We start from the raw sequence: 11714 nt of genomic DNA on the forward strand, positions 1-11714 counted from the left end.
ATGTAGATCTCATAGCTCCTAGGGGGGAGACCTCCGATGCTCAGGGTGATGGAGACTTTACGTACCGTGATGTGTCATCCACCATACCCCTCAATAGTGGCTTTCGGGTCCTGAAAATGGTCTGGATTGCCATATATGAGGGTGCTGTCTGCCCCAGTGTCCATGAGGGCCAGCACCCGCTGCACGTTTCAGGGGGATCATTATATGGTGAGCTCAACGTGCAACCTCAGGTTATCCAGCTCCCCTGTTAACCAGGTTCCCTGGCCCGTCCCCTAGTCTGGGAGGAAGTCAGTTAGGTGCAACTCCCAGGCAGTCCCCTTCTGTTCCTTCAGGGGTAATATGGTGAACTTCTGCTCAGGCCGTAGCTTCTGCCAGAGGGCCAAGAGGACCTCAAGGGGCTGGCCGTCGAATTTCTCCTTGGCCAGCCCAGTGGCCACCAGATCAAACCATATTTGCCGGCGGCTCAGCTTAATAGGGCCTCTCCCCAGCTCTGGCCCTTGGGTGTAGTTTTCATAGCCCATTTTGGGAAATGGGGGCGATTCATGCCCTTTCTGGCCATAGTCTGCACCTGCACAGTCTGGCCTTGCCTGCAGACATCTACGTCTCCCAGTCTAGCCAAAGCCCCTATGACTTCATGGGCCGGCAGGTCTGTATAGGGGGTAATAAGGCGGCCATAGTCCCAAAGGTGCCCGGTGGACTGTTAGCACGGATAAGGTCTTTCATGCGGGCTGTGAATATCTCTGCATCGGGGCTGCTATACTGTAAGGCAAACATCATCTGCCGCACGCCCATTTCCCGTATGACTTGCACCAAGTCCAAGTAGGTGGTCCACTTACTCACATGTTCTGGCAAGTCCCCTGCATTGTCCCAGGCCGCACAGGCAGCAGCCATGAGCCAGTTAATTAGGGTCTGATTACCGGCTTGGGGGTTGGTCTGGGGCAAGTTTTGCAAACACTGCGGCAAGGAGGGCACCGTGGTGACGCTGGCAAACTGCGCCATTTAAGTGGGGCTTAATTCTGTTTTGTCCACCCCATCATCCCACAAGCGCAACAACCAAGTGGGGACGACTTACCCAGATGCTGCTTGCATTGCGTAGTGAGCTCTCTCAGCCTCCACGGCCGTGTACATGGTTTAGGAGACGTGGCACACAGACTGCCCCGTCCGGCGGCCCCACTCCCAGGAGCCAGCAGCTCCTCGACTCCTACTTTTTGTCGCACCACTAGTCGGGTGTGCCACACCGACCCTGGTGGGCTGCTAGCCCGGGAGGGCGCCCCTGACTCGGGGGACTCTTGGAGCATGTGTTCAGCCTCCGCCAGGTGTTGCTCCAGATCCTCTTCCCGGAACTCTAACTGCTGCACCCGGCCCGGGTACTCCTGAAAGTCACGGCTAGCATGTCGTAAGACTGCTAGGAATATCCTGGCCGCTTGGCTGGCTGCCTCCCGGGGCGCCAGCGGGGCATTCAGCTCCAATGCACCCAGGGCTTTCCGGACATCTTCCGGTCGGGGGCGCATGGTGTCCCAGTCCTCTGGCGGAGTCCAAGCGAGCAGGTACACCGCGACTGGGTACCAGAAGGATGTCGGGGGCCACATCCCGTCTACCTGGGGAAGTTCCTCCAATAGGGCCGACTACACCATGTGAGGTTTCGGCAGTGAGATGCCCAGTGTAAAAAAGGCACGCGGAGCCGACATGAGGAGGAACCAGTGCCTTTAATCTGCAATAGCAACCTTACATAGTGGTTTGCGGGAGGAGAGCGCATGGCAGTGCACATGCTCCCTCCTGCAAGAGCAAGTCATGCTTACATAAGGGCTTATGTAACTGGAGCCTACACACCTGTGCAACAGGCTCTAGGGTCGTGTCCTGTATCCCAGCCTGCACATATTTGGACATACCTGGGCCTCGTGTTCCGGGCTTCTGCTCGTGCGTGCCTGAATGTGCCCAGGCCCTGTCACTAGGTAACCAATATTTTAAAAAATATTTAAAATTATTCATATGGTATATAATAATTTAAACATAAGGAGGTGTTTTGAAAAGATTTTGAAAAGTTCTGCAAATGTTTTGGTGACTTGTTGAAGTCTAGTTAAATTTATTTAATTTTAGTTCAATTTATTTTTGCTATGTACAACCAAAAATTTGATTCTACCAATTTTTTTAAGACCTTGGTTCTACATATTTTGTTTATTTATTTAAAATTAAATTTATTGGGGTGACAATGGTTAGTAAAATTACCTAGGTTTGAAGTATGTATTTCTATAATACATCATCCATATATCACATTATGTGCTCACTACCCAGAGTCACTTCTTCCATCACCATATATTTGACCTCCTTTACCTTCTTCTACCACCCTTCACCCCCCTTATCCTCTGGTAACCACTAAACCCTTGTCTGTGTCTATGAATTTTTATTTCTTTGTTTGTCTTGTTCCTTTCAGTTTTATAGCCCACATATGAGTGAAGTCTTATGGTTCTCAACTTTTTCTCTCTGACTTATTTCGCTTAGCATAATAATCTCGAGAAATCCATGTTGTCGCAAATGGCAGTATTTCATCTTTTCCTATGGCAGAGTAGTATGGTTCTACACATTTTAGTAATTTATTCTTTTCACAAATATTTATTGAGTGACTACCATGTGCCAGACATATTTTAGGTTCTTGAGTTAAAACAGTGAACAAAACAAAGATTCCTGTATTTGTGAGCTTAGATTCTAGTGAGAAAGAGAGAAAATAATTAACACATGAGTAGATATCATGTTTTGTTAGAAATTCATACATATTATGGAAAAATAAAAAGTCGAAGATGGTAAGGAGGATCCTCAAGGCTAGGGGGGAAGTCTACAATTTTAAGTAGGTGGTCAAAGCAGTCTTCATGGAGGACACCATGCTTGAATAAATATTTGAAGAGGGTGAGGGAGTCAGTCATAAGGATATCCACATGAGTGAGGAACAGTAAGCTGGCCAGTGAACCCAGAGAGTGGCATGAGACGAGGTCAGATCACATTGTGCCTTGCAGGTCACATTAAAGACTTCAGTTTTGATGAGAATGAAACAGAGCACCCTTGGAGAGCTTTGATCAGAGAAGAGACAAGACTTGACTTCCCTGTGACAAGATGACCCTGGCTGCTCAATTGGGATGCATGGGGTGAAGTTAGGGTCAGTAACCATGGAAGCAGGGTGTGAACATCAGTGATCTAGGTAAGAACTACTTGTGGTGCTGGTAAAGATAGTGAGAAATGCTGGGCTTTGATGATACTTAGAAGGTAGAACCAGCAGAAGTTAGTGTCATTGTATGACGAATAAAGTGAAGAGTAACAAATATTTTTGGCCTGAGAAATTGACAGGGTAGAATTGTGATGAACTGAGAAGAGGAAGCCTTCTCTGAGAGAGGGGCATTGTGGTGGTGGTGGTACTGGTGCTGGTGGTGGTGCTGGTGGTAGTAGTGGTGGTGGGTTGAGTGGCAATGGAATCAGGAGTTTGTTTTTGTGACATTCTGAGTTTGAAATGTTGAATAGATAACAAAGTAGAGATTTGGACAGGCAGTTTGATATACAAGTATGAGTGTGGAGTTAGGGAGAATGGTCTGGGATGCAGATATATATGTGTGAGTATTTAGCAGTTAAATAACATTTAAAGCCATGGGATTCTATGCATTTACTGAAGCACTGCATATTGACAGAGGACAGGAAGAGGCCTGAGGACTGAGCCTGATGTACTATAGGGTCTTTGGAAAAGTCATGACGCATGTTTGTGACAGATGGCACTAGTTCATTTTGGGAAGTACTAGAGTCATTTGCATCTAGGTTATTGCTATGTCATTTGACAACTGACAGTTCTAGCTTCATTCTGAAAAAAAAATGAGCAATTTGGTTGAGTTTTGGAGATTTTACAACAAGTTGAAGATGGAAGACCAAACTGTGCATTTTTGTCGTATTTTACTCTTTTACTTCCATAAAGAGAAGAATGCGCGTCAAGCTTGTGCAAAGTTGCATAAAGTTTATGGTGACAAGGCTCTACAAGAACATCAGTGCCAACGATGGTTCACGAAATTCCGTGCTGTTGATTTTGATCTCAACGATGCTCCTCGGTCAGAGGCCCACGAGGTTGATGATGACAAAATGAAGACATTGATCGAGCCAAACCCAGGTTACATGACATGACAGATTGCAGAAACATTGAACATCCATCATTCAAGCATTCATGACCACCTGAAGAAGCTGGGATACGTAAGCAAGCTCGATATTTGGGCTCCACATGAACTCAAAGAAGTTCATTTGACTGCGTGTATAAACTTCTGCAATATGCTCATTAAATGTGAGGAAAACGATCCTTTTTTGAAGCGACTAATAACTGGTGATGAGAAGTGGATTGTTTACAACAATGTGGTGTGCAAATGGTCTTGGTTCCAACATGATGATTTGCCTCAAGCAACATCGAAAGCAGACATTCATCAGAGGAAGGTTATGCTCTCAGTGTGGTGAGATTTTAAAAGGTGTTGTGTTTTTCGAGCTCCTAACAAGGAACCAAACAATCAATTCAAATGTGTACTGTCAGCAACTGGACAGTTTGAATGAATCCATCATTTGGAAATGTCCAGAGCTAATTAATTGTAAAGGAGTTGTGTTCCATCACAACAACACAAGACCACACACAAGTTTGATCACCCATCAAACATTATTGGAGCTTGGATGGGATGTGTTGACACACCCACCATACTCACCTGACCTTGCGCCGTCAGACTTCCACTTGTTTCACTCTCTTCAAAACTCCTTTCATGGTATAACGTTCAAGTCAGATGAGGCTGTAAATCAGCACCTTGTTCAGTTTTTCACAAATAAAGATAAGTCCTTCTACGAACGAGGAATTATGAAGCTTACTGAAAGATGGCAAAAGGTTATCGAAAAAAAGGGCAATATATCATTGATTGATCTTTGTTCTTTATATAAATAAATGACCTTTGAAAAACAGACAAAATACATCATGACTTTTCTGAAGACCCAATACAAAAACCTTAACAAGTCAAAGAGAAGGGGTGGAATTGTCAAAGGAGAATAAGGAGTGACCTGTGAAATAGGAGGAAAAAACCCCACAAATGACCAAGGTAAATTGGAAACCTAGTGAATAAAATATATCCAGGAAGTAAGAATGATAGGGATCTCTAGTATGGCTGACCGAGTAAAAATAATGGCTGGCATGGGGCCTTTGGGTTTAGTAATGTGGAGGTCATTTGCAATATTCACAGGAAGAGTTTATTAAGGTGGAGTGGTGGGGAAACTTGCCTCGTATTGGTTTGGATGGACCGAGAAAAAGGAATTAGACTTAAAAAGCACAAAACTCTTCCAACATGTTTTATTAATACTATGAAGAGGGAAAGAATTAATAGACAAAGTAGCTGATGTTCCCACAAGGTGGCGCTCAAGTCAAATAATGCAGAGAGCAAAAATTGCTAAGGAGAGGGGGAGAATTATAACCGGCAGGGAGTTTGAATATTTGGGCACAAGTGCTGGAGATTGGGCAGATGGGATGATGCAGATTTGTAGAAATTTTTTCTGAATGCTTCCAAGTTTCTTTATGAAATAGAAGCTAGTCATTGATTGAGACTGAGGATAGAGAAGGTATTGGAATTGTAAAGATCAAGGGAGAGGTGGAAATGGTCCTCTAGCACATATATTCCTTTGTCACTAGCAGTCCTAACCATCCTTTATGCGCTTTACAACAGTGAGAGAATAAAAGGACCGTGGAATTGCAGTGTGATGGTCTGGGGGCATCAAGAGCTCCCTTGAAATCCAGGCCGTAAATTTAAAGTGAGACCTGTTAGTGTGGTCCCCAAGGATGAAGTACAACTTGGTTAAAAATTCACTCAATTCATTAACATTTTCTGAAGACAAGGAAATCTATAAAATCCTTTCCGAGGAGATGAAACTTAGAGCTGAGACTGATTTATTATTTGACTTGAGCGCCACCTGGTGGGAAAATAGCGTAGGGACCAAATTAATCGATGTGTTCTAGAGCTGTAGAAATGGTCATTAAGCAGGTTGCCCTAATCTGGACAGGGATGAGGTTGTGCGGCTGTTCCTCTACTTGTCGGGGAAGTCGTCCTGGGAATTGGTCTTTATCTGAGCATTTATCATGACATTGGCTTAGTTATTTGTTGACAGATGTGACACATTTTCCACTTTTGAAAAGATGTAGTGTCATCTCCTTTTAGTAATAAGCTTTTCCTTTTCCCTCCAGGTTAAGTCTTTGTCTCTTTATTTTTCTCTGAAAGTTCTGGACAGTGTTATGCTTCTTTTAAGGGTTCTGTAAATGGTCTACTTGGCACCTTCTCCAAACAGATTTGCAAATATCTTAAATCTGGCAGCAAGCCAGATGTGAAAACGGCTACCGCTGCCCCAGAGGCAGTCTGTAGAGTAACATCTAGATTTTATCCTAAATATGTGTTGCTGACTCTTCCTATGATCAGCAAGCTTCTTCCATTTTTTGCACCTGTACTTGTAAAGGTGGTTCCAATGAGTTTTCATGGGATAGGATGTTTGTTTCCTTTCCCACCCAGAGCGTGTTGCAATTCTAGGACCATAGGCTGGCTCACTTCCCTTCCACTTTTTGGATGCTATTTCCAATCTCAGAGGGCAAGACAATTACTTGATAGATATCTGACAAAGCGGCAAAGTGGAATTACTTCCTTATAGAGCTATTCCTTAAATCTTACTGGTTCTTTCCTTAAAATGAGCACATTTTGGGTACATTTCTGATACTTTTCATAGTCCATGAGGCTTTAAAAATTACAATACTCTTAGCTTTTAGCCTGGTTTGGGGCCAGCACACTTAACTTTCAGGGGATTTAGGAAGGGAGCTGTGGCTATATCAAGTGAACATTTATATTTGGGTTTTTAATATTTGGTGCATGAATGGGAAAACATTAAGATGGAAATTCTTTTATTTGTGACAAAACTCACATTTTATGATAAGGAAAATAAGTTAATGTTGAGTTTTGCTGACATAAAAATCATATCATTTGTACTTCCATATATATTTACTACTTTTGGTGGACTTCATTCCTTTTAGTAGATCCAAATTTCCATTTAGCATTATTTATCTTCTGACGAAAGGGCTTCCTTAAACTTTCTTGTTGTAAAGTCTGGTGTTGATTAATTCATTGACTTTTTGTTTATTAGTTTCACGTGTAATAAACAATGCAATAGTTATACTTTTCACCCCTCACAAAGTGACAACCCCCTTCCCCAATCCACATTCCCCCCTGCCCCGATATCTTACATATCTGTTGCAATTTTGTTGCCTCCACACTCCACACTATACTCTACATCCCGTGACTATATATATTAAATTATAGCTGACATACAATATTATTCAACATCAGCTTCAGGTGTACAGTGCAGTGATCAAGCCTCTACACCATCCATGAAGTGGTCTCCCTAACAAGACATGCGTGCATCTGACACCCTACAAAATATTTACAACATTATTGATTATATTTCCCAGACTGTCTTTCATATTCCCTGTGGCAATATTGTGGTTACCTATTTATGCTGTCTAATCCCTTCCCCTTCTCCCTCATCCCCACCCCCCTCCCATCTAGCAACCATCAGTTTTTCCTCTATATCTCTGAGGCTATTTCTGTTTACTTTGCTCATTTATTCAGTTCTTTAGATTCCACATATAAGTGAGATCATATGGTATTTGTCTTTCTCTGACTGACTTATTTCACTTAATGTCCACTTGCAGACACTCGTACTCTCTTCCTGGAGTCGCTGCTACGTTAGCTTTAGGGGCTGGCTCCAGACCCTTGCCTGACAGTTGCTCCGGGCGAGGTCATTCCTGTTAAGGACTGTCTCTGGGACCCTCTTCACCTCACTGTTCTTCAGGGTGTAAATGAGAAGGCTGAGTAGCGTGGTGTCAGCTGTTAACACCACAGAGGGAAGTCGCTTCTACTTGAGGGTTTATCTGTGGTTGTGGCACAGGGACAGGAAGATGTAACAGCCTCCGCAGCAGGACCTTGCTGCGGTGGGAAGAACCGTGGCGCCATCTGCTGAGTGGATCTCCGAGCAGCAGCCATTACGAAGGCACAGAAAGACGAGACGAAGGAGGAAGAGGAAAGGCTGCCTGGAAGCCACCAGCAAAGCCAGCTCAGGCAGGCAGTGCTGGCATCAAGCAGATGCAGTTTTCCATTCTCTAACATGGCTGACATACAGTGAGTGCCTTGTCAATGAGTGCTAATTCCTGACTGCTGCCTGGCATGGCAGAATGAAAGAAAATGAAGACAACCAGTTGGGATGCATGGAATGAAGGAAATTAATGCATTATCTAAGCTATGACTTGCCATACATTCGTCTCTAAAACAATAGTAAAATATATTTATTTGAGGAAAATATATGTCTTAATGAATAGCCTTTTACTTGAGGCATTTTTTCACAGGACAAATTAATATCATTGCCTCCTCAAGAGGTAGGACGCTAGATGAATCAGTCTTTATTCACAGCATGTGTAGGGTGGGGGTTCCCTGACAGAGCAATGGCCATGCGTGAGCTGTGAACCTTTAGATTAGAGCTACCAGACTAGAGCTCCTACACTGACAGTTTTGTCTAAATTTTCAAATCTTATTCAAAGCACTTCAGGAAAAGGAATGTCTTCTGCAAATACGGCAGAAGAGAAACCTCAACTGCAAAGTGTGAGGAAGTCAATATTATAATTCTACACTTGTCATTGAGAGTTTATTATTCATTATCATGGCAATCTACAGACACCCACCTCAGCCTCTCTAAGCCCTCAAATCGTGTCAGAGGCTGCTTTACCAATGATGGCATTCCTCAGGGCACCTTTGACAACCTTGTTCCTAAGGTTGTAAATCAGGGGGTTGAGTGAGGGGTGACAAAAGTGTAAACAAGGGCAAACTGGTGGTCCTCATCCACTGAGGAGCTAGACTGGAGATGCAGGTAGACCAAGGCACAGAAGCCACCCTGCAGCAAAACCAAGGTGAGGTGGGAGGAGCAGGCGGAGAAGGCTGGGTAGCGGCTCTCAGCAGAATGGATGAGCAGGATGGCTGAGGTGACGAACATAAGGATGAAGACAGAAATGAGGATGAAGGGGACAGGCAGCATGAAGATGCTTACAACACAGAGGACGCCTGCTGCATGTGGGTGTCCGCACAGGCCAATTGCAGGACCGGAGGCCATCACAGAGGAAGTGAATGATTCCTGGGAGATGCTCTCAGAAAGGCAAAGTGAAGATTAAGGATGTGAGCTGCAGGGGCATTAGGTAGAGGGCCAGACCCATGGCGCAGGCCACCATCTGGATACACAGCTTCTGGGTCACGATGAGGGTGTAGTGCAGTGGGTGGCAGATAGCCACCTGGCAATCAGATGCCATGATTGCCAAGAGAGAACAGCACCACCAAGTGTGAGAAAAAAGAATATCTGGGCCCCACAGCCAGCCAGTGACATGGGCTTCTGGGCTCCAAAGATGTTGGAAAGCATCAAGGGCACCACAGCACTGGTATAGTTGATGTCTGCGAAGAACAAGTTGGACAGGAAGAAATACACTGGGGTGTGGAGGGGGCTGTGGGTGCATACCACCCAGATGATGGCTGTATTGCCACAAATGATTGTCAAGCAGAGGCGGAGGAAGAAGAGGGCCTGGAATTCAGGGACAGCGGTGGACACCCGAACACAAACTCAGTGGGTCCGGATTGATTGAGGACAGGCTCCTAGCAAACATGTCTCCTGCAAAAGAAGAACATAAAGAACCTAATCTTCCTTTGCTGAGTTACCTTATTGGCCGAAGAAGAGCAGTGACTTTAATTGTGCTTTTTGATTTAAAATGATCTATTAGTATCAAGCTTCTAATCTCAATGCTTAGAATGAATGCACGATAGAAGGGATGGTATATTTTTCGGTGGAAATCTTTATGAGTGGGATAGATACTCATCTGTAGACATTTTTGGTGTCAAAGAGGTAGATATTTCTGGGGAAATGTCTTTTTTTAATTAAAGTTTATTGGGGTGACAATTGTTAATGAAATGTCTTTTTTAAAAAAATTCTGGTATGTGTATTTTAAATCCAATTGACAAGGGCTAATTGTTTTTAAATTAAACTAAAGAGTTGTATAGTTGTAGGTATTTTCAAAATTAGATAAATGGATGTGTTGTTCACTTTTTTGGTAAATTCTTATTGAAATATAACATACAGAGAATTTCACAGATCCTAATTATACAGCTTGATCTATTTTTTTACACAGTAAATATACTAGTATCACTATCAAGATTAAAAAATAGAACAATTTCAGTAACCTACAAGGATCTTTTGGGCCTCCTCTCAGTCTTTATAGGTCAGAATTATAACTATTTTTTTTACTTTTATCCCTGGAGATTAGTTTACATTTTAATTTATATGTGTAATTCTAAAATATGTACTGTAATGCTTCAACATTATGCATACAAAAGTCATTCTTGCGGTTCCTTGTAACAAGACCTTGTTCTTTCCATTGTTTTTATTCTATCCCATTTTATGGCTATCTGATAATTTATTTATGAGTGGTTCACTTTTCATCCATATAAAACTAGGAAAATACCCTTTATTCCAATCCTCTCTGATATATACTCTTTATTTTCTCTCATTCAAATATGTTTTCCAACCATGAACCTAAACTTTAGAACTCAGACAGGTTCAAATGAAAGGGAACTGTAAGAGAGTCAGGTAAAAATGAAAGTGGAGCTGTGTGAGATAAGGAAAGACATTAAGGAAACTAAATATGCAATAGCAGAATTGAAATAGGCTTCAAAACAATCACGTGAATGAGAAAGTTTTATAAGCATCTGGGTAGGGAAAAATACCTATAACTTAGGCATTTTTGGTTTGGATCACAACTTTATTTTCAATGCAAAAACTCAAGGAACAATAGAACAATACCTACAGAATTTTAAGAACAAATTCTGTTGAAAGAATTCTATACCCAGGTTTTAGTGATTTATGTTCAAAAGCAACAGAAAGGCTTTTTCAGATTTACAAATACTTAGGAAATATATCGTTCTAAATACAATTAAAGCAATTTCTCAACAAAGACTCTAGGTTGCTGGGTGATTAATCAGAATACATAACTCAAGATTGGGGAAGCTGTAGTATAAAAACTGGATTTGAAAAATCAAATAGTAAAATATGTGTTTAACACGTAATGGTTAATGCAAATATTGTTAAAAGCAAAAAATAATTTCCAAGAATAATTCTTGAAAACATACATAACATAAAATGCAAAATTCAGTAAAATGAATGCATTACACATCAAAATTCATTTCTAATGAACTTAGATTCAAATATTTTTAAAAAGTGGAGGAAAACTAGAAGCTTTTTTTTTCAGGTCTCAGAGTACTCGTACAACCAAATATCTTAAAACCAAATGAGCACAGTCCATAAAAATATTGATATTTTGACAGAATAAAAATTTCAAAGTCTGTGGGTCAAAAATATTGGGTTGTCGGAAAAGTCATGACGCATTTTTGCAACAAAAACCAGAAAAAATATGTCATGACTTTTCCGACGACCCAATACAATAAGCAAACTGAATAGGAAACGAAATTTTATAACCCAGCAACAAAACCCCATCATTAGAAAAACGAACAATTCCAAAAAGAAATATGCAAAGGCAAACATATATATATATATATATATATATATATATATATATATATATATATATATATATATATATATAA

At 41.9% G+C, this 11714-nt stretch overlaps 1 pseudogene; it reads right to left on the reverse strand.

Annotated features, from left to right (window-relative positions):
- Positions 1 to 8776: 8776 nt before the first annotated feature.
- LOC109378393 (olfactory receptor 10Q1-like) lies at positions 8777 to 9713 on the reverse strand (annotated as a pseudogene).
- Positions 9714 to 11714: the final 2001 nt, after the last annotated feature.

This window comes from Hipposideros armiger, unplaced genomic scaffold (assembly GCF_001890085.2).
Source record: "Hipposideros armiger isolate ML-2016 unplaced genomic scaffold, ASM189008v1 scaffold_1940, whole genome shotgun sequence".
Lineage (NCBI taxonomy): Eukaryota > Metazoa > Chordata > Mammalia > Chiroptera > Hipposideridae > Hipposideros > Hipposideros armiger.